The following is a 19,253-nucleotide window of genomic DNA, read 5'->3' as shown; positions in this document are numbered from 1 at the left end:
AAATCGCTAGAAAGTAGGCAAGTATCTTTTAAAACTGTGCAAAATTTCTATTCGCAACGAGGCTGTACAATAAAATTCGACGCACGTTCAATCATATTTTTCAGGGTATTTTCGAGGGAAATTCGCGCGAACAGTAAGGAAATATTATCGTTCAGACATGATACATGCGCTGATATATTGAATAGTTTATGGAGACAAAATATGTCCCCGTAATAAAGCTTTTCCGTCGAGACGAGAAAAATTTTCGCATTCACACAGCCGAATGACTGATATCCCTCGTAAATCGATCCTGAGTGATATTCATGATTTTTCCGGGTGACGCCGTCCCACGTTCCTTGTTACCCGTGGATAACCATGCATGGGCCCCAAGCTCCGCCATAGGGACGGTATTCAAGATTCATCCTTTCGCCAAGTTTCTTTCTCGACAAAGTGAAATATTTATTTCGGGGACGAGATAAATGATAACGGAGGAAATTAGTGAAAAGTTATGCGAAGTAAAAGATATATATATATATATATTTGAAATGCAAGATAAATCGAAGAAACGAAGAAGAAGATCGTGAAAAGAATTGGCGGTAAAGAATTAATGTCGATTAATATCTCGAAATGAATAAAATGTTTGAATAGTGAAACGAAATATAAATAGTTTTTTGTGAAGAAGATAGAGAAAAAAATTTGAATAAAACGTTTGAAAGAAATTGGGGAAAATTATAAAAAATTGTTGGCGAGACAAAGAATTTGTTCGAACGAAAATGAAAACGATGGAATTTAATAATTAAATAATTGACATTTTGAAGTGAAGAACGATATTTCTTTTTTTTTTTTTTTTTTTTGCACGAATTCTTTCAACGTGATTTTATTGCGCATACATTTTATCACTTAGCTGTTTTATTTTTCTACTATACTTGACTATTACATTTCCTCCGTGAGAATACAAGGAGAATAAAAGGAGAAAAATCTCCATTCGAGATATACTTTTCAACAGTTTTCTTATCTTTATCGATACAACATTTCGAGACTTCTATTCGATTAAAGATATCGAGATAACAAAAACGAGATTACATCATTTTTCATATCCCAAATTCATTTCCCAAAACAAATTAATAAACAGCAACGAATAATAACGTTTCTCCACCTTGTCATAAAATAAGGGAAAAAGAAATGGTTGAAAGATAAATTCTCATAAATTACCAGACGAAATGATACTTTTATCGCATCTTGCCATCGATAATACGAAATAAGAAGAAAAAAAAAAGGATTGACCAACCTTTCAATATTTCCTCGTCACCGATCTCACGTTACAAGGTATCATCCCCATGGAAAATCATGGACGCGCAAAGAAGGAGAGAGAGAGAGAGAGAGAGAAAGACCACTTCTCTCCCTACAGAAACGACGAAAAACGCATTTGCATTCGGGTCTCTGTGTTTAAACTATCGCAGTGGCGCGTTTATATGGAAATTCCACGAGCGATGAGCCCCACAAAGGTCCCTGGGATCGAATTAAATATCACCGTTGCTCAAAGGTGGAGGTCGAATCGTTTGCCGATGGTTAAATGAAAATATTCGTGGCGGAACGTGTGTATCTTCCCTTCGTCCTTTCCCATTCCAACTCGTGCCACTCGTTTCATTAAGATCGCCTTTTGCGCTTTTCGACCGCCTCTCCACTCCGCTCGTGTTGTCATCCACCGCGTGTACATCTTTTTGTTTCACGTTCACTTTCGAAACGTAAGAAATCTCGAAAATTTCAAGTATCAAGAGACAAGAATGTTATTTGGGGAAAATCTGATTCCGCAACGAGTTGGGATTAATTCTTCTTTTTACGGGAGAGAATGAGTCTCGAATCACGAGAAAAATATTCCATTCTCGTCAAAAGGAAATTCTCTTGGATAATACGACCAACCGTACGACTAATACATTTTTAAAAACGTTTATCGTCCTTCTCCGTGATATTCCTGGGACGAGATTGAAATCAACAAATCCGCCATTTCCATTTCCTGTCTTTTTTCCACTTACCCTCTCACTAAACTTTTGTCTCCATTCTTCAACGAAATCGAATGACACCGTATATATAACAGAGATACGTTATTGGATCGATCCAATTTGTCTGAGGCAGAATCATCGTCACGATTCTCACCTACGAAATTGACGAAAATAATAAAATTATCGCGCAATTATCCATTTATACTTGATAACACACTCGATCAATGGAAAAAAGACATTGATACACACACATCATTCGAAACGCGTCTACAAATATTTTATTCAAACACCGCGAGAGAGACTCGTTACGTCCCTTTTCACGAATTCTCGAATGAAACCTTGTCTCATTCGTGTCAAAGGATCGTTTGAACAATCCACCTCCCCCCTGTCGAAGATCGTTAATATTTCACTCTTCCCCCCTCCTTCCCTTCTTCTCTCCCTTCAGTCGCGACGAGGAACCTCGGCTCGTCGCAATATTTAATTTGCCCTTCCCTTCGTAAAGTTGGTCCCTGCTCGACGAAAATTTGCATGTGACGTGCCGCGTCTCAACGTCGGCCGGCCACGAAAATTCAAAGCTCGAAATTCCCCTCACGTATCGTTGCCCCGACCGAAACTTGCATTTTTCTCTTTCCTTCCTTCTCTCTCTCTCTTTCTTCCTTTTTAAAATCTTACGCGCGACCCCAAAGGTTATCGCCACTCCTTTCGATCGTAAATTTTGTTAATTCCACGAATAATCTTACGAATGGCCTCTCTTTTCTTTCTTTCGTCGGTCAAAAGTTGGACAGATTGGTGGCGAAATATCGTTTCGACGGATTAAATTTTCGAAACTATTTTATAGCTGTAATTGTAGAGATTGTAGAGACGGCGAGGATAGGATCGTGTAAAAATTTACTCAATCAATTCCCCAAAAGAAAACATTCGTACGGATTTTTAAATAAATCTTCCAAGCAATTCTTCGAACTCAAAAGTTCGGAGAAAACCTTTCCGTTCTCGCCATATTTTCCACGAATCCCCGAACAAGGCGGATCCAACTTTATTAATTTCCTCGCATTTCCAACACCGGTTTCCCCCTCAGACGAGTGTAACTCAACTTACACGGATCCACTTGTCTCTCGCCAACTTAATATTTTCCCCATTGTCGAGGATAGTTTCTGAGATGAAACCACCCGGCACGTCTCCCTCTCTCCTATTCTTCCACAGATACATCCTTGTCGCGCGATACCTCGGCCCAATTTACGACGGTTGGGCGAACAGGATCGGGAGAGGGTTGTGTTCGAGGAGGGTTTAGAACGCCTTGGTTGAACGGCCCGGTCTCGCATGCGTGCACCACGGAAACATCGTTTAAGCGGAAGCATCCGTTAAGCAGCAACTTAGCCGGCACGTCCTCGAGTTTTACCGCGCAACAAGCGCCATCTAATAAGCGCCGTGGTAGCAGAGAGAGGGAGCGACATTCTCCACCTTCGTTAAGTTTGGAATTGTTGAAGTTTGGGCGGAAGGATGGGCGGTTGAACGTTTCCAACGAGGTTAATGAAGGTCTGCGTTGAATCGTGATTCGTTTCTTTTTCGGCAGATTTTTATCGATGATGATATTATACTGGAGTGAATTATACGTTTGTCAATTATACAGAATTGTTGGAAAAGAGAATTTTAATGTAAGGAAATTTAAATCGTGTCTGATTTGTATGGATTCTTGGTAATTGTAGGAAAGAATTTAACGTGGTTATATTAATTGTAGAAGATATTTTATTTATATAAGCATTGAAAGGGAAGAAAGTGTAATATTATTCGGCAAGTGTTCTCGTATTCTTCATTTCAACGTGTATATGTACACGTTGCGCCGAGCGTATATAAAATTCGATCACGAGACAGCAACCGGTGACGCACGAGAATGTTTGTCACCGAATACATGGCGCGTAAGAAACAAAAGTGGAATGAAAGTTTTGATGGTAGTTTGTATCGAGAGAAAAATGTCCAGTGAAATTTCAACGTTGTTCTTGCAAGTTAAACAACGTTCTCTCTCTTTCGGATGTTTAAATTTATCGTTACGAGGAGACAGAGGATGCAACGAATTGCATCCCGTTTGGTGTTTCGAGTTCTTTTCGGAATATCAGATAAAGTATGACCGCATCGTAAGGTTCTTTATATTCCGTTGACGACGTTTACAGAGTGGCTCGCCAGTTTTAAGACCTCTTATCGTTGCCTCGAATTCAATAATAAACGGATGTATCGGAAGGAATAAATTTTGAAGCATACGCCTTCCCTTTCTTCTCTTTTTAATTTCGAAATTGTACAAATATATAGTTTTTTTTAATAAATATAACAAATTGATGAAAAAGAAATCGCGAAATCGATACGATACGAGATATATATATATGTTGAAATTATTTGCTTTAAAAATTTGTTTCATTGTGACGAGGAGGAAGAACAGAATTGTTTGATTCGTTCGTACGAACGGAAACGATAATATTTCCTTTCATTTCCTGATACTGTAGTTATCGCGAATACAAATATTCATTATATCTGCCGAATACACGTTTATCCATACAAAAATGGTTTATTATTATTATTTATTATTGTTACGTTTCAAGCGAGCAAATATTATTTCCCCATTTTATTTATTTTTCCAAACTTTTCTTTTTAAACAGGTATTTCCTTTTGCATTCGTTATTAATTTACCGATCGATCAAAACACTTTGAAGACTAGGAACACTATGATCCCGAATTACTTTACGGCGAATAAAATCTAAAATATAATTAATCGATCTTTCATTTCCAAAATCAATAACAAATAAATTTACACGCGAAATAAAATAATTTCCAATTCTTTTAACGATAATCTCGCGTTCGATTCACTACACTTCTATGATGAAACTCAACAAGAATGTGACTCGCGTGACATGGATGAAACGAGAGGAATGCAAGTTCGTCTTACGAAAAAAAAAAAAAAAAAAAAGAAGAGTTGGAAAGCAGTTGGAGCCGAGTTTCACAATCGATATTTCCCAAAGACGTTTCTCCCCCACTGCTCTCCCTCTATCGTCGAAATATAACTCTATCCACAAATGTTTATCGACGTTGTTTCGGCTAATACAATCGCGAGTTTGTTCTCGTTGCAAGGTGAAATCGATGAGAGAGAGAGAGAGAGAGAGAGAGACAAAGAGAAAGAGAGAACCGAGTGTTGACTTAACGAGTTTTGCCTGTCGCCTTTGTAGTTTCCTGTGTTATAGTTGTTAGGGAGTTCGCCAAGGTGTAGGAATTCGGAGGGACCGAGATACGTTTGTTTTGTCGAGCACCGGTGGTTCTTTGGTTTGGACTCTTTGCATGCTGGTACACTCTTTGTACACCAATTTTGTTCTACGCGGTAGGAGAAATTGGTACATTTTTGGCAGAGAAGAATGCAGAGTAAATTGCGAAGAGAGAACAACAGCATGGATTTGGAAAATTTTGAGAGAAGAAGAATGTAGAAAATTGGTAAATTTTTAAGGGGATAGCGTAAAGAAATTTGTGAAAAATTGGAAATGTAGAGAAATTGGTAAATTTTGAAGGAGAAACAGCGTAAAGAAATTTGTGAAAAATTGGAAACGTAGAAAAATGTAAGGAAACCGGAAAAATTTTGAAGGAGAAACAGCGTAAAGAAATTTGTGTCTATGAAAAATTGGGAAATTGGAAAATTTTGAGGAGAAGAATGTAGAAAAATGGTAAATTTTTAAGGGGATAGCGTAAAGAAATTTGTGAAAAATTGGAAATGTAGAAAAATGTAAGGAAACCGGAAAAATTTTGAAGGAGAAACAGCGTAAAGAAATTTGTGTCTATGAAAAATTGGGAAATTGGAAAATTTTGAGAGGAGAAGAATGTAGAAAAGTGGTAAATTTTCAAGGGGATAGCGTAAAGAAATTTGTGAAAAATTGGAAATGTAGAAAAATGTAAGAAAAACGGAAAAATTTTGAAGGAGAAACAGCGTAAAGAAATTTGTGTCTATGAAAAATTGGGAAATTGGAAAATTTTGGGAAGAAAGTAAAGGATAGAAATTTTGAAAACGAGAGGAATACGAAAAAAATTGATAAACCCTGCCAGAGAAACAGAATAACACAGAGAATTTGCGGTAAATTTTGAAGAGAAAATAACATTACCGAGATAAAATGAAATTTGCAACAATTCGTTCAAAATAAGCCTGCTTTGAAACGCGAGCATAATACGATATATTATAACGACCTCCCCATATTAATAATCATCAGCCATAATATTACCATTCGTAATACCTCTTGCTTTCGCGCTAATTTCTCTCTCGATCGAAGCAATCCTCCCCCTCCTCTCATCTCGGTCGAAAGGAAGCCACGAAACGGTTACACGGTGCGAGGAAGAGGAGGAGAGAGCTAGTTTCCGATGCGTCTTCGAGGCCAATCCTGATGGAATTGCGCGTATAACTAATCAGGCTGGAGGCGCGGACGTTCACGTACGTACGTAAACTGTTCGACAAACAGGGGTCCTGGGTCGAATAGGAAATTGCAAGAGAGTAGAGAGAGAGAGAGAGAGAGAGAGAGATAGTAATGCGGACGAAACAAGAGAAACTCGCCTGTTGTAATAATACCTCTGAACAGGAACGTGACTGTTTCAATATGAAAAACAGATTCGCCTCTCGAGTGTTCTTTTATTGCGACCTTTCAAACGTTTCTCTTGTTCCACTGGTAAAAGTAAAGAAGAGCCACGATTGCTTTTTCTTTTTTCAACAACCTGCCTCGAAGCCACGAGAGAACAAAAATTTAGCAATTTCCACTTACCTTCTCTGATCATATCCCGTATTATTATTATTATTATTCCACTTGCTTCTCACGCTTCCTCCAATCTATATTCAACTATAGCAACTTTCACTTGTCAACAATTTTAATTATAACACTACTGTAATACATAATAAATTGCGCCAGTGTACGTACGTACAAACACGCAATTATCATCGCGATAATTAACCAGGGACGAGACGCATAATTTTTCCTCGCGCTGTCAAAAAGAAGGGGGCAAAGAGTGGATAAAGGGAAAAGTTTAAACGGTGTCGCAAGTACGAAACAGGTCGGTTACCGCGCCCTTTTACCGCGAGGAATTCGGAATGAATAAAATCCCTTATAAAATGGTGGGCCACCGCGGTGTCCCGTACACGCATGCATGCAAAACGTGGAGGAAAGCGTACGAATTGCTGGCGCGCCGCAAATCTGAAACGAGCCCTTCCTCTTCCCAGGGAGGATAAACGTTTCCTTCGAAGCAAACGCGGTTTTTTCCTCCTCCCCCCTTTTTCCCTCCAATTGCCACCAATTTCTTGCCAATTTTTTTTCCTCTCCCTCGAAGATAGACGACAAAGACGCTCGCGTTTGAACTCGGCCGATGATTATATCGTACAACGAACGAACGTTCAAACGATGAATTCGAATCGAAGGAATGATGGAATTTTAGAGGGAGAAAGTGTTTGTCCTTTTTTTTTTTTTTTTTTTATTGAAGTGATTCAACGATATTAAATCGAAGAGATTTTTGAGAAATAGAAATATTTACTTTTTTTGATCGAATCGATCGAGCACAAGATTCTTCGAAATCATCTTATCATCGTGGAGTTAAAAAATGCACATTTTGCACGTTCTTCTCTCGTATCGATCCATTCTTGCCATTCAAATAGCCCGATTTTAATAATACATGCGCGACGTTTTCACAACCAAAACTGTTACGCCCTCATCGTGAAAGTTGCACAGGGAACCGTGCAGTAATTGCGCGTTTCGAATCCTGGTCTACGATTTCCCGAAAGCGATTTCACGTTATCTCGAGGAAACGATGAATTTTGACAGCACACACGCTGCTCTATACACGGCATCGAAGATAACGACCGCTGGTTTTTGCTTATTTTAACGATGGATCGCGCGAGGGGACACTCTGTTCCCGGATAACGCCTTTTTTCTCCCCCTCCTCGCCTTTTTCGGTTGACGTGTGCATCGGTTTCACGCTTTTTTCTTTTTTCTGCGAAATTATTGTATTCGTGTCTTCTTTTTTTTTTTCATTTCTTTTCAAATGAAACAAACGACAAAATATATGAATCTTGTATCGTAAATAACATATTCGAGAGTAAACAAAACTGCAGAAGTATCCCATTTGCACGAATAAGACTGTGGATCGTTCTACTTGCTTAACGACAATCGTCTTATTTGTCCGGCCACGGTTGGCTCGTTCCGCTTATCTAGAGCCTGATAAAACTCCGTAATTGTTGCAATGAGATGAAATTAAATCGATAATCGTCGAGTTTATACGTGCGATTCGTATCTTGTACATTTATAAATATTTCTATTCTGTTTCGTTCGTTCCCCTTTTCGAACAAAGTCGAGCTCAGTAGTCGAGATCGTAGTAGAACAAAGGTTACACGATCCATGTAACGTAATTTATTCTTTATTTCAGAAGCCTAATAATAATAAGAATAAAATAAGAGGCAAAATTTTATTTTTGACACGATAATATCGACACAATCGTCTCCGAAACGATGTATGTGATATAATTTTTTTTTTATCGAAAGTCAACCGTGTGCCTCGATTGGCAACAGGAGAAATTGTCCACATTTTCATTCCCATATTCGCAATATTGAATATAGCGAAGGACGATCAGTAACCATTCACAGACGAGAGAGCATTCTTAGAAAGTGTCTGTTGTTGTGCAAAATGCAAGCACAATGCAAACACGCATGGCTGGAGAACGATCGTGCGAGGTGTAAGCCTCGCTGGATTGCCGTTACACGCCGCGATAGCAGCGTTTGAATGACAAGGAATGATAAGAAATAAAATTCGAGAGAGACGTTAAAGATTCACTTTTCAACTGTAATATAAATAATAATTAAAAATCTTGCACGATACGAAATTTCATTAGCGTAAGATTAAAATGATGGAAATTTTTATTTTCGAAAAAGAGACGTTTCTGCTCGTCCTGTATTTTTCACACACGCGCAAACACATGCCAAATTTTAATCTTTCAACGTTGGCGGCTACACTTCCCCCATTCTTCCCGTTGTAGCCAGACAAGTCATTTCTCAAAAAATTTTTACACGGATGACAGACTCCCCGCACGATTTTTTCTACACCCCGGTTGTGCGAGATTCGAGATGTATGCGCGAAAATTATGCGAAAAAAACACTAGTTTATTAGAGGAGAGTGCATACGACGATATAAAAATCTTCTCGTCTTAAATCCTTCAAACGCTTATATTTTAGAAATTTTTCGCTCGAATCGATATTTCGCATACCGTATATATTTAAAAAGCAGGAAAGAATGCATGCAAGAATTTTTAACGAAATTGCCAAATTCCCGGCGTTTCCTCGAAATTAATCTTACCTTCATTTTTCACCGAAATTGCCATTTATCTTTGTGTACTTTGTCGGGTCAATTCATTCTTGACAAGCGTTGGCAACATCTCTTCATCCATCGCGGGTAAAGATAGAATCTGTAAAGTCCGTGAAATCCATTATCCGATCTTTTGCCAAGTAAAATATTCATCGCGGAACTTGGATCATTTCGAAAGATACACCGAAACCGAAGTTGGTCGAAAGCTGAAGAGCATTAAATCGGAATGATAAATCCCCCACGGATTTTCTTTTGACGCGTTTTCCACTATATCGATAAATCATTCGGTACAGTTGTTCCGAAAGATCGCGTCCCGCCCACGTTGTCAGAAAAATATCATCGTCCGCGATTGATTTTTACAAACAAACAAACAAAAAAAAAAATCGATCGATCGATCATCTTTCGCGTCGATGAATTGGTTTAAAACTAATTTTCGCTTTATCTCTCTCTCTCTCTCTCTATTCTTTTTGTTCGTTTATTTATTTATAATTCGTGTCAAGTTGAATATTTTCGCTTTATCTCTCTCTCTCATGTTTGTTTATTTATTTATTGAAATGTAAATATTGTATGTTTAAATATTAAACTTGGAAAAAGTAAAAAGATTGGAAATTAAATAAATAAATTTTGGCAATAATTCAAGTCAAGCTTTATCTCTCTCTCTCTCTCTCATGTTTGTTTGTTTATTTGTTTATCGAAATATAAATATTGTATCTTTAAATATTACACTTGGAAAAAAGTAAGAAGATTGGAAATCAAATAAATAAATTTTGGCGATAATTCGAGTCAAGTTGTTACGATTAAACGTATGGTTGTTGCATCGTGTCGCATTTTTTTCTAAGAAAAAGCAGATAGAGGGGAATTGAGAAAGTTGGTATAGCAGTTCGGGAGGGCAACGCATAAATCTCGAGAGAAGAAGAACTTGACTCCGTTTTCGCCTGCCGTTCTAAAAAGTCGAGCAACTGTGAACAAAAGTCGCGTTTCTTCTTTACAATAATCCATGCGAAATGTCTGGGTAAAGAAGAAGTTGACAAAGCGGAATGATCGTGGAACGATACACCTTTCACGATGTTGCCTTCCTCTTATCTGCATACCACGAAATATTTTATCTCGTTTAAAATTCATTTAGCCACAACAGTTCTAAAGTGATATAAATTTCCACCATATCTTTGCACCGTATCCCCATACATCTACGTTCACGATACAACCTCTTCAGAAAAATACGAGTCCTTCCCTACGAGAATCTGAACGGTGTCTGAAACTTTTTTCGAACACGAAAATCCGTCCAATTTTTCTACATTATTCTACACTATCTGCTACACTTGTGATACAAACAAAAAAAACTTTCGAAATTTTAACAAACGCTATAAAAATCCAAGGACAGACTAAATTCACTACCATTCAAATTCATTTCTCCCTATCCGCAGATAGAAATAGAAGAAAACTTGGTCAAACAAATTAAATCTCTCGACCTTGTCCTACGTTTTACATTATACATCCACGAATATACAAATATATATACCACAAATCCTTTGGAAAACTCGAGAACACGTTCCAGAAAATGATGCTTCTCGAGAAAAAAGTCCGTATATACGATCCCTAACGTTTCTCGCAGCGTTGGAACACGAAACTCCACTCTGCCCTCTGGCGGCAGTAGAGTAAATCAAAGAAAAATCGAACGAAAATAGCGGTCCCTCTATACTCGTTTCGAGCGGAGTGGAACCGGATGATGTAAAGCGGTCGTCGAGCGCAAAACCCCGGTTATTTCCTCTCTACATATTCATAGCGGCCCAAGTATTCGTTCGATCGTCTCCACCACGACACGAATTCGGCGCTCGAATGGAGAGAGAGAGAGAGTGGACCGAGCAAGAAGATAGTCGAAACGAGTGGTCGCAAGAGGGATTCGGAGAATAAAGGTTCTCTCCTCGAACGAGTTCGAAGCAACGAATTAATGGTTTTTGTTGGAGGAGGCATGGGTTATTTTCGCTCGATATTTTAACGATAAAAGCATTGGAAAAAGTTTCGATCGTTTCTGAATAACCGGGTCGGAAGAGAAGTTGTGCTGACTGCGCTTTAGATATCTCTCGTTACTTACTTTCTCAAAAAAAAAAAGCTACTTTGATGATATAAATAATAATTCGAACGTTAACACGGATCGATCAATTTTATAACGCGTATAAAATTGTTGAAATATTCTTTGGTTGGGATGCACAATTACGTGGAATAACGATACGTGTAACGTTTGGTGAATTTGTTCAACCGGCAAAATCATTCCTCGGAATATACCTTGTACGTCTTTGCCTTTGGTATTCCCACGAATGCCTTTGTAATGCGGCGAACAATCTCGATCCTTCCTTTGTCTGAGGAAAGCCAACGGGGGATGAAATCGCGTTTCAGCAACGTCGATTCGGTTATAAAAATGCGAATCATGCGACAAAGGTCTTAATAGACGTTACCGCCGTTTCTTTGACGGATTTCCTCGGGGATCGTTCTTCCCTCTACCACTCGAACTCGCCTTTCCTCTCCTTTCCCTTGTCGCGCAGACACATCTCCCCTTTCCCCTCCCCCCCCACACACACACTTTCTGTTAAACACACGAAACGAGACGCACATACCATGCATTTCTGTAATCATCGAGTCATTGAACAAGTCGATTTCCTTTTTTAAATTTTTCGTTCGATCAAAAAGTAGCAAGCAAAGAGTAAAATACTTTTCATCCACAATTGAATATATCGTTTACACAGAAGTATGGGTCAAAAGCGAAATCTTTTCTTTTATTAGTCGGACAATATTTTTGTTTCATCGACATTTTTCGACACCAAGTCGAATTATTGTCCCATTCCATTCGTACACAAAGTATATTATAATTAAGTTAGAAGGATCGTTCAATTATTATATCGGGATCGAGGTATTTCAAGCTAATTTATTACAGGAAATATTGATCCAGTGTTATGTATATAGAAGTTGTATTGCTCCCTACCAATACCGATTGATTAAACAACTAGCTAAACTTGATTGTTAGAAACTAACTTTGCTATTCTGGCCATTATTTGATTGATTGATAGCCACGCGGTTTAACTCGTTGCGCATAAGGAACAAACTAAACAGCCTTCTCCGAAGCCTTATCCGAACAAACGAATGTTCGATTATTAAAGACGTAACACGGGAGAAATATGCATATCTTATTCTCGCGTAAATGAAATATTTTTTGAAACATTTTTTATTATTAATACGATTCGCAGTTCTTATTTTCATTCTCATTTCGAATTTTCCCAGGTTTCCACGGAACCATTTTGCAAGGTTTCTTTCCGACACTTTGAACGCTACGTCAGAATTTAAAGATCCCGAGCGAAAATTGGGTCGAAAAGTTTCGATCATGGAAAACCTGTTAATTACGCTGACTTCGTTTCGAGTTGTACCTTTTTTTTTTTTTATCTTGATGGACGACATATTTTTCCACTTAACGTGGGAACGTGCCATGGATGATTATCGCGCGTTGAAAATATGGAAATTCGTAGAAATGCTTCAAATCAGTGCGAAACTCTTTATGAAAATGGGATGAGTGGAAAGTAAAAAAAAAAAGGTGAAGGTTCTTAAATATTTTTCACCTATCCTTCAATAATTCTCACAATTCATCTCGTAGAATCTCAAGAGTTTTTCTTTTTTTAAAATTACGATAAATCCGTCGATTCGTATACAAAATCCAGGTTGAAATTCGCAGCCAAACAAAAATACCTCTTGCTTAAAATTTTCGCCTGTGGATGTTTTCGTTTAATTTCACGAATAATATCTCGGATCCCGCTCGTAATAACGGCCGGTAATGTAATTTCATTGAAATCTGCGCATGGATTCGCTGAATTCTTCGTTTAATAATCGTTTCAATCGTCGAGAAATCGAGAGCATTTCTTTTCTCCGATCATCGAATATCTAAATTGGTGCAAATATCTCGAAGTAAATTTAAAAAAAAAAAAAAAGAAATCTTTAGATATGATGTTTCACGTATTCATAGACTTGTTCTACATTCATACTTTCGGATAGAAAATTCGTGTTTTGTCGAAACTCGATACCGCATCGATGGCAGTTCCAGTAGTCGAAATCGGTTATAGGCAGACCTGGCTGAGCGCATCCTCTGCTTTCACCACTGGAATCCGATATGACGTAACGCTTTCGGCCACGCTTGCTCTCCAAATGATAAAACAAAGTAAATGTATCAAGTGTTTACGTAGCATATAATAAACCTCGTTCACTTTGTTCAAATATTTCCTGTCTATATATATATTGTATTTTATTAGTTTAACGCAAAGAGCGAATTATTATTATTATAATCGTTTTAATCCAAAATTCGTCATTGTTCCATCGATGAATTTGTTGATTATACTTATATTCTCATTGAATGGAGAATTGTAAATATCGCGAAAGATACGTTTGAGATATATTTTTAGATCAAAGTATTGCTATAAACTTTTTAGAATCTCCTTTCGGTGTTAAATTTCGTAAGTTGGAATTTTTCGTTACTGGAGTTTTTCGCGGAGAGCAACGGGGGGAGGAATTTCGAAAATTTGTCTTCAGCTCTATCCTCTACCCTAATTTTCGAGCTCGCACAACTTTACACACCGAAGCTCTAAAATTCTGAATCTTGGAATCTTGAGTTCCGCAGTGCTCTTCAATTCTAAACTCTAGCATCGAGTTCTCTAATCTTCCAATTTCACAGTTTCCAACTTCTCAAAACCTATTTCTCATTCTCGCCAAATATTCCAAACCGTTCTCCAAAATTTCAACTGCTGCTGCTGCTGTTGCGAATGAAATTTCAACTGTTAAATTTCGTCTTTTGAATATTTTGAAATAAACTTAAAGAGGCTATATAATAGTTTTTTTAATTTATTCGATTTACGAAAAAATGATTCGGATAATAAATAAATTGTGCGCAAATAAATATTTCTTCACGGATTGATGAGTGATTCTCTAAATTTATCTTTTATTTTATTATTTAATTTCGAAAATTTCCATCTCCGAGGTATTGTCGATAAAATATCATCGAATTACCAGAATACAAATTTTCAAATACGATAACGCGCTTGATTAAAAATTTTGCAATCGCGTCGCTATCTTTCCAAATTACATTCCAAGCATAAAAAAAAAAAATCTTTTCACGAATCGTTAAATCATACATTTTATCATACACTTTCGTGTCCCAAATCATTATTTTTTCCAAATATCTTTCCCTCTTCCATATATTTCCAAATATTCTTTTTACAGCACTTTTTATTATACACTCTCTCATACCCCACTGCACTATTCTTTCAAACACATTTCGAATATTCTTTTTACAATGTTTTTATATATCACTTTTTACACTACATCCATTGCATTCCTATTTTTTTTTTTTCAAATTCCAAGCACAATATTCCCTTTCCACAAATTTTACTATACCAGCACGATTTCATGAACGACATACATCTTCCAAATATACAAATTTCCGAACAAGAAATCTCCATTTCGAAATGACCCTTTCCACGAATTTTCACATCGCCTTTTACCTGCTTACAACACACCATCCCCGTGTCATAAACCATCCATTACATTCCAAGCAAAAAAAAAATCCTTCTCTACAAATTTTCATGGCACGCTTCACCATCGTCATAAACCATCGCACTATCGCTCTCAACACCGATACATCACCGATATATGTATATATATCTGACACACAGTGGCAAGATCAGCCATATCGGTATATGCAATAAAGTCGAGACGCAAAGGTCCTCGAGATCGAACGTCAAAGATATTTTTCGCTCTCCTCCATCCTCTCCCCCCCTCGAACAGACGTGCGCAGACGCTTTTATACGCTTCCGTTTTCATTTTCTTTTTTCCCCGGAATCCGCCGCCTTTTTTCAGCCTTTTTCCGCGCAGACGATAGACGCGTATAGAGGCGAATGCAAAATGGTTTAAGATATATAGAGCAGATATAGGATGGGCTCTTACCCTCCTTCCCTTTTCTATCGGCTTTCTCTGATCGCTCGGGCCTGAAATCGAGACACGATACGGGCTCACGAACCATTTCCTCTCCTCGGCTATCGACGATTCCCGTACCAACTCGCGATACATACCTTGAACGATACGTATTTGGCAAAATTTCAAACACCCCCCTTTTTTTCTTCTTCTTCTACCTCGATGCGAGAGCTTTTTCGCCTAGTGTTTTAGCTAAATAAGTGGGCGAATAATGGCTATAGAATTTGGAATGTGGATATTGGGGAAGAATAAGTTTTAATGCTATAGAGTGGAATGTAGAAAGTTGATAAAGTTGATATTGGGGAAAGATGTGCTTTAATGTATGTATATAGAGTATATATTTTAATGTAGATACATAGTATAATGAGTTGAAAGTGATGAATGTAGATATTGGGAAAGGATAAGTTTTAATGCTACAGAGTGGAATGTAGAAAGTTGATAAAGTTGATATTGGGGAAAGATGTGCTTTAATGTATGTATATAGAGTATATATTTTAATATAGATATGTAGTATAATGAGTTGAAAGTAGAAAGTGGATGAATGTAGATATTGGGGAAGGATAAGTTTTAATGCTACAGAGTGGAATGTAGAAAGTTGATAAAGTTGATATTGGGGAAAGATGTGCTTTAATGTATGTATATAGAGTATATATTTTAATGTAGATATGTAGTATAATGAGTTGAAAGTGATGAATGTAGATATTGGGAAGGATAAGTTTTAATGCTATAGAGTGGAATGTAGAAAGTTGATAAAGTTGATATTGGGGAAAGATGTGCTTTAATGTATGTATATAGAGTATATATTTTAATGTAGATACGTAGTATAATGAGTTGAAAGTGATGAATGTAGATATTGGGGAAGGATAAGTTTTAATGCTATAGAGTGGAATGTAGAAAGTTGATAAAGTTGATATTGGGGAAAGATGTGCTTTAATGTATGTATACAAAATATATATTTTAATATATCTATATATCTATTGAATATACAAAGTGAATAAAATATTGGAGAAGAATGAGTTTTAATGCTATAGAGTGGAATATAGAAAGTTGATAAAGTTGATAAAGTTGATATTGAGGAAGGATAAGTTTTAATGTTATAGAGTGGAATATAGAAAGTTGATATCGAGGAAGGATGAGTTTTAATGCTATAGAGCTGAATGTAGAAAGTTGATAAATATAGATATTGGGGAAGAATGATTTGGAAAGTTGATAAAGTTGATATCGGGAAAGGATGAATTTTTTATAGTTTACAGATGTTGGAATGATAACAGGATGGTGATGTTGGTTCAGAATTTTGGTTTATATTTATGTTTATTTGATAATAAATTTTCTTTCTTCAGAAAAAACGAGACAAAATCGTTTAAATTATTTCTCGATAGATTTCACGAAATAATTTTTAGAATATAATAATATCGGGGGAAAATTGTACATTCGAAACTTTTAATTTTATTCGAATATTAGAGGGAACAATTCTATTCGATCGAATAAAATTCTCAAATGATATATCTATATGAAATAAATTTATTTCCTATTTTATTCATTAATATTTAATTCGGAATAAAACGGAAATCTTTTAAAAATTTGATTTTCCTTCTAAAAATCACAAACACATCCAACGATTCACTGTCGTATACGCCGCAATTTTACAAATTATTTACAAATTATATTATAATTATTCCACATAGAAAAAAGAAAGAAAGAAAAATTAAAATTACCTTTAACTTTTCTTTTCTTACAATTTCCTCCGGATGAAATATTCATCCCTATTCGAAGGAACGGAATAAATCAGACGCAAAGGTGGCCGAACGCAAAATAAACCTCGCAAATTTGCGGCTCATCAAAGCCAAATCCATTTAACAACACGTGGCCTCATTGACCGGGGTCATAATCGGCTGATTTTCCGGGCGAGATGTGGCCGGGCGAAGACGAGCGTTTAACACGGTCGGATTTCGGTCGGTTTTCGCGCTGTAGGCGATTTCCACGGGGCGGCGGAACGCCAATCTGTCTTCGTTTGGTGTACCGTTGCGCCCAACACACACCACCCGGACACGTCGCCTCCGGAGAAATAATGAAATTTCGCGCTGATGCGGGCAATCGTGATTAATGAGGGGGCGCGTTCGAGCGTGAAAAGCTCGGGTACACGGCGAATCGAAATTGATTTCAACGCGGCTCTACGAGTGGCTAATTTGCGTGAGCGAAAACTTCCTTTCCTTCGCTTTCAACTTTTCCATCTTTTCTCGGTTTTCACGCACGAATATATGATAAAGTACGTGATAAAGTGATTTCGAAATAGACAATTTTGTGGTTTTGTGGCATTTTCAATCAAATTATCTCGCGATGCTTTGATTATTTTTCATTTCTATGATTAGGAACGCATGTACAGATATGTATATTTATTAATCAAGAGGAGAACAAGCAACGTCCTTATAAAATAGAAGAATGAAACGAAACGATATGTTATTCAAACTGACTTCGAGATTATTCGTGCATTATTTGGCAAAAATACGTTAGCCTTTTACCCGAATAAAATATACAATATAAAGACGATTCTTAGAAGAATAAGCCAAAACCTAACTCGAATCCATTCGTTCGATGGACATTTCAAAAATGAAATGCCTCGTATTTCTCTCGTATATTCGCCCTCCCCCTGAATGACTCGCGCTTCGTTCAAACTCGTTCACGATTTCACACGTGGGTGAAATACGCGCGATCATAGAGAGATTTGACGAAGGAAGATACGAAAAAAAAAAAAAAAAAAAGAGGGAGAGAATCCTCCCTCGCGTAAATCTCTATCCCGACGTCGTCTTTGGACATCGTTTCTTATTTTCTGTTTTTGATCTTTTTCCGCCTCCTCATTTGGCGGGCGCACGAGTCGAGGCCGTCGTTTCGTCGCGGAAAAAGGGCCGAGATAAGAAGGGCCGGGTTGGTAAGAGGCTTTCTTTAATGAACACCTCGAAAAAATATAAGCTCTCGAGACGAGGCAAAGGCGAAGCGAGGTTGAAAATCCAAAGGGGCCGGCGCCATTTAGAGAAGATAAATCGAGAGAGGGAGGGAGGGGGGATAATTAGTCGCGTAATTGGGTGCGAGCGAGCGGTTCTTTCTCCCCTCGATTTCGAATTTAATTTTAGTTAATGTAACAGTTTGGAGGGATAGAGAGATCGGTGAGAGGATGGTTTCGCGTGAATTTCACGGTGGTGGTGGCTCCTCTCATCTTTGGAAGATTGAAGAAAGCGTAAGATTTGAGATATTTCGGATCAGCGTCGACAAGCGAGCGTGAAATGTACGAGAAATTATTATTTTTGAAAGTGATTTTGATCGCGTTAAAGAGTATAGTGCATGAAATAAAGAGGGGAGAATCGCGTTAATATAAATGTTATTCGTGTTACGATTCTGCGATACAAAGACGACATTCTTCGGGAAAATGGCGAGCTATTTAACAGCTTTAGTTTCGCTTTAGAACCGCTTTATCGAATCTAAGAATTTGAGGAAAGGGGCAGAGAAGGAGGGAGCACGATTGATTTTCGATGGTGGGATTATTGTTTGGATATAAATAAATACGATTCTAAATCGAGTCTCCAATATTATTCTTCCTTTTCTGTGCTCCCCTCATCGACGATCTCTACTTTCTAATGGGAAAACTTCTTTTTTACATGGCCGTTTAAACATCCCTTCGCATCTCTTTGAGAAAGCGAATACACATTTTGGCTTTTGCATTTCGAGCTAACTGATAACAAACGTTGATTTGTACGAAACGTTTTCTCCGAATAAAAGATTTTTGTAAAATGATAGCGTGCTAAAAGCTCGACGTGCAAACAAGATTCACGGCCTTCCGTTCGAATGCGAATAAATCTCGTATTTCCGCACCCGTGCAAAATAATATACGGGCAAAGTGTTATTCGAATTAGAAACAAGGACA

General features: G+C 37.5%; 1 protein-coding gene across 2 annotated transcripts in view; it reads left to right on the top strand.

The window, feature by feature from the left end:
• LOC100870015 (cysteine-rich venom protein pseudecin) overlaps nt 1-19,253 on the top strand; it is a 93,923-nt gene that overhangs the window by 51,258 nt on the left and 23,412 nt on the right. The gene's annotated exons all lie outside the window — the stretch shown is intronic.

This window comes from Apis florea, unplaced genomic scaffold (genome assembly GCF_048593485.1).
Source record: "Apis florea isolate Af1SG1 unplaced genomic scaffold, ASM4859348v1 contig_3158_pilon, whole genome shotgun sequence".
Lineage (NCBI taxonomy): Eukaryota > Metazoa > Arthropoda > Insecta > Hymenoptera > Apidae > Apis > Apis florea.
The sequence above is the reverse complement of the archived record's forward strand: the minus strand, read 5'-3'. Positions and strand labels throughout refer to the sequence as shown.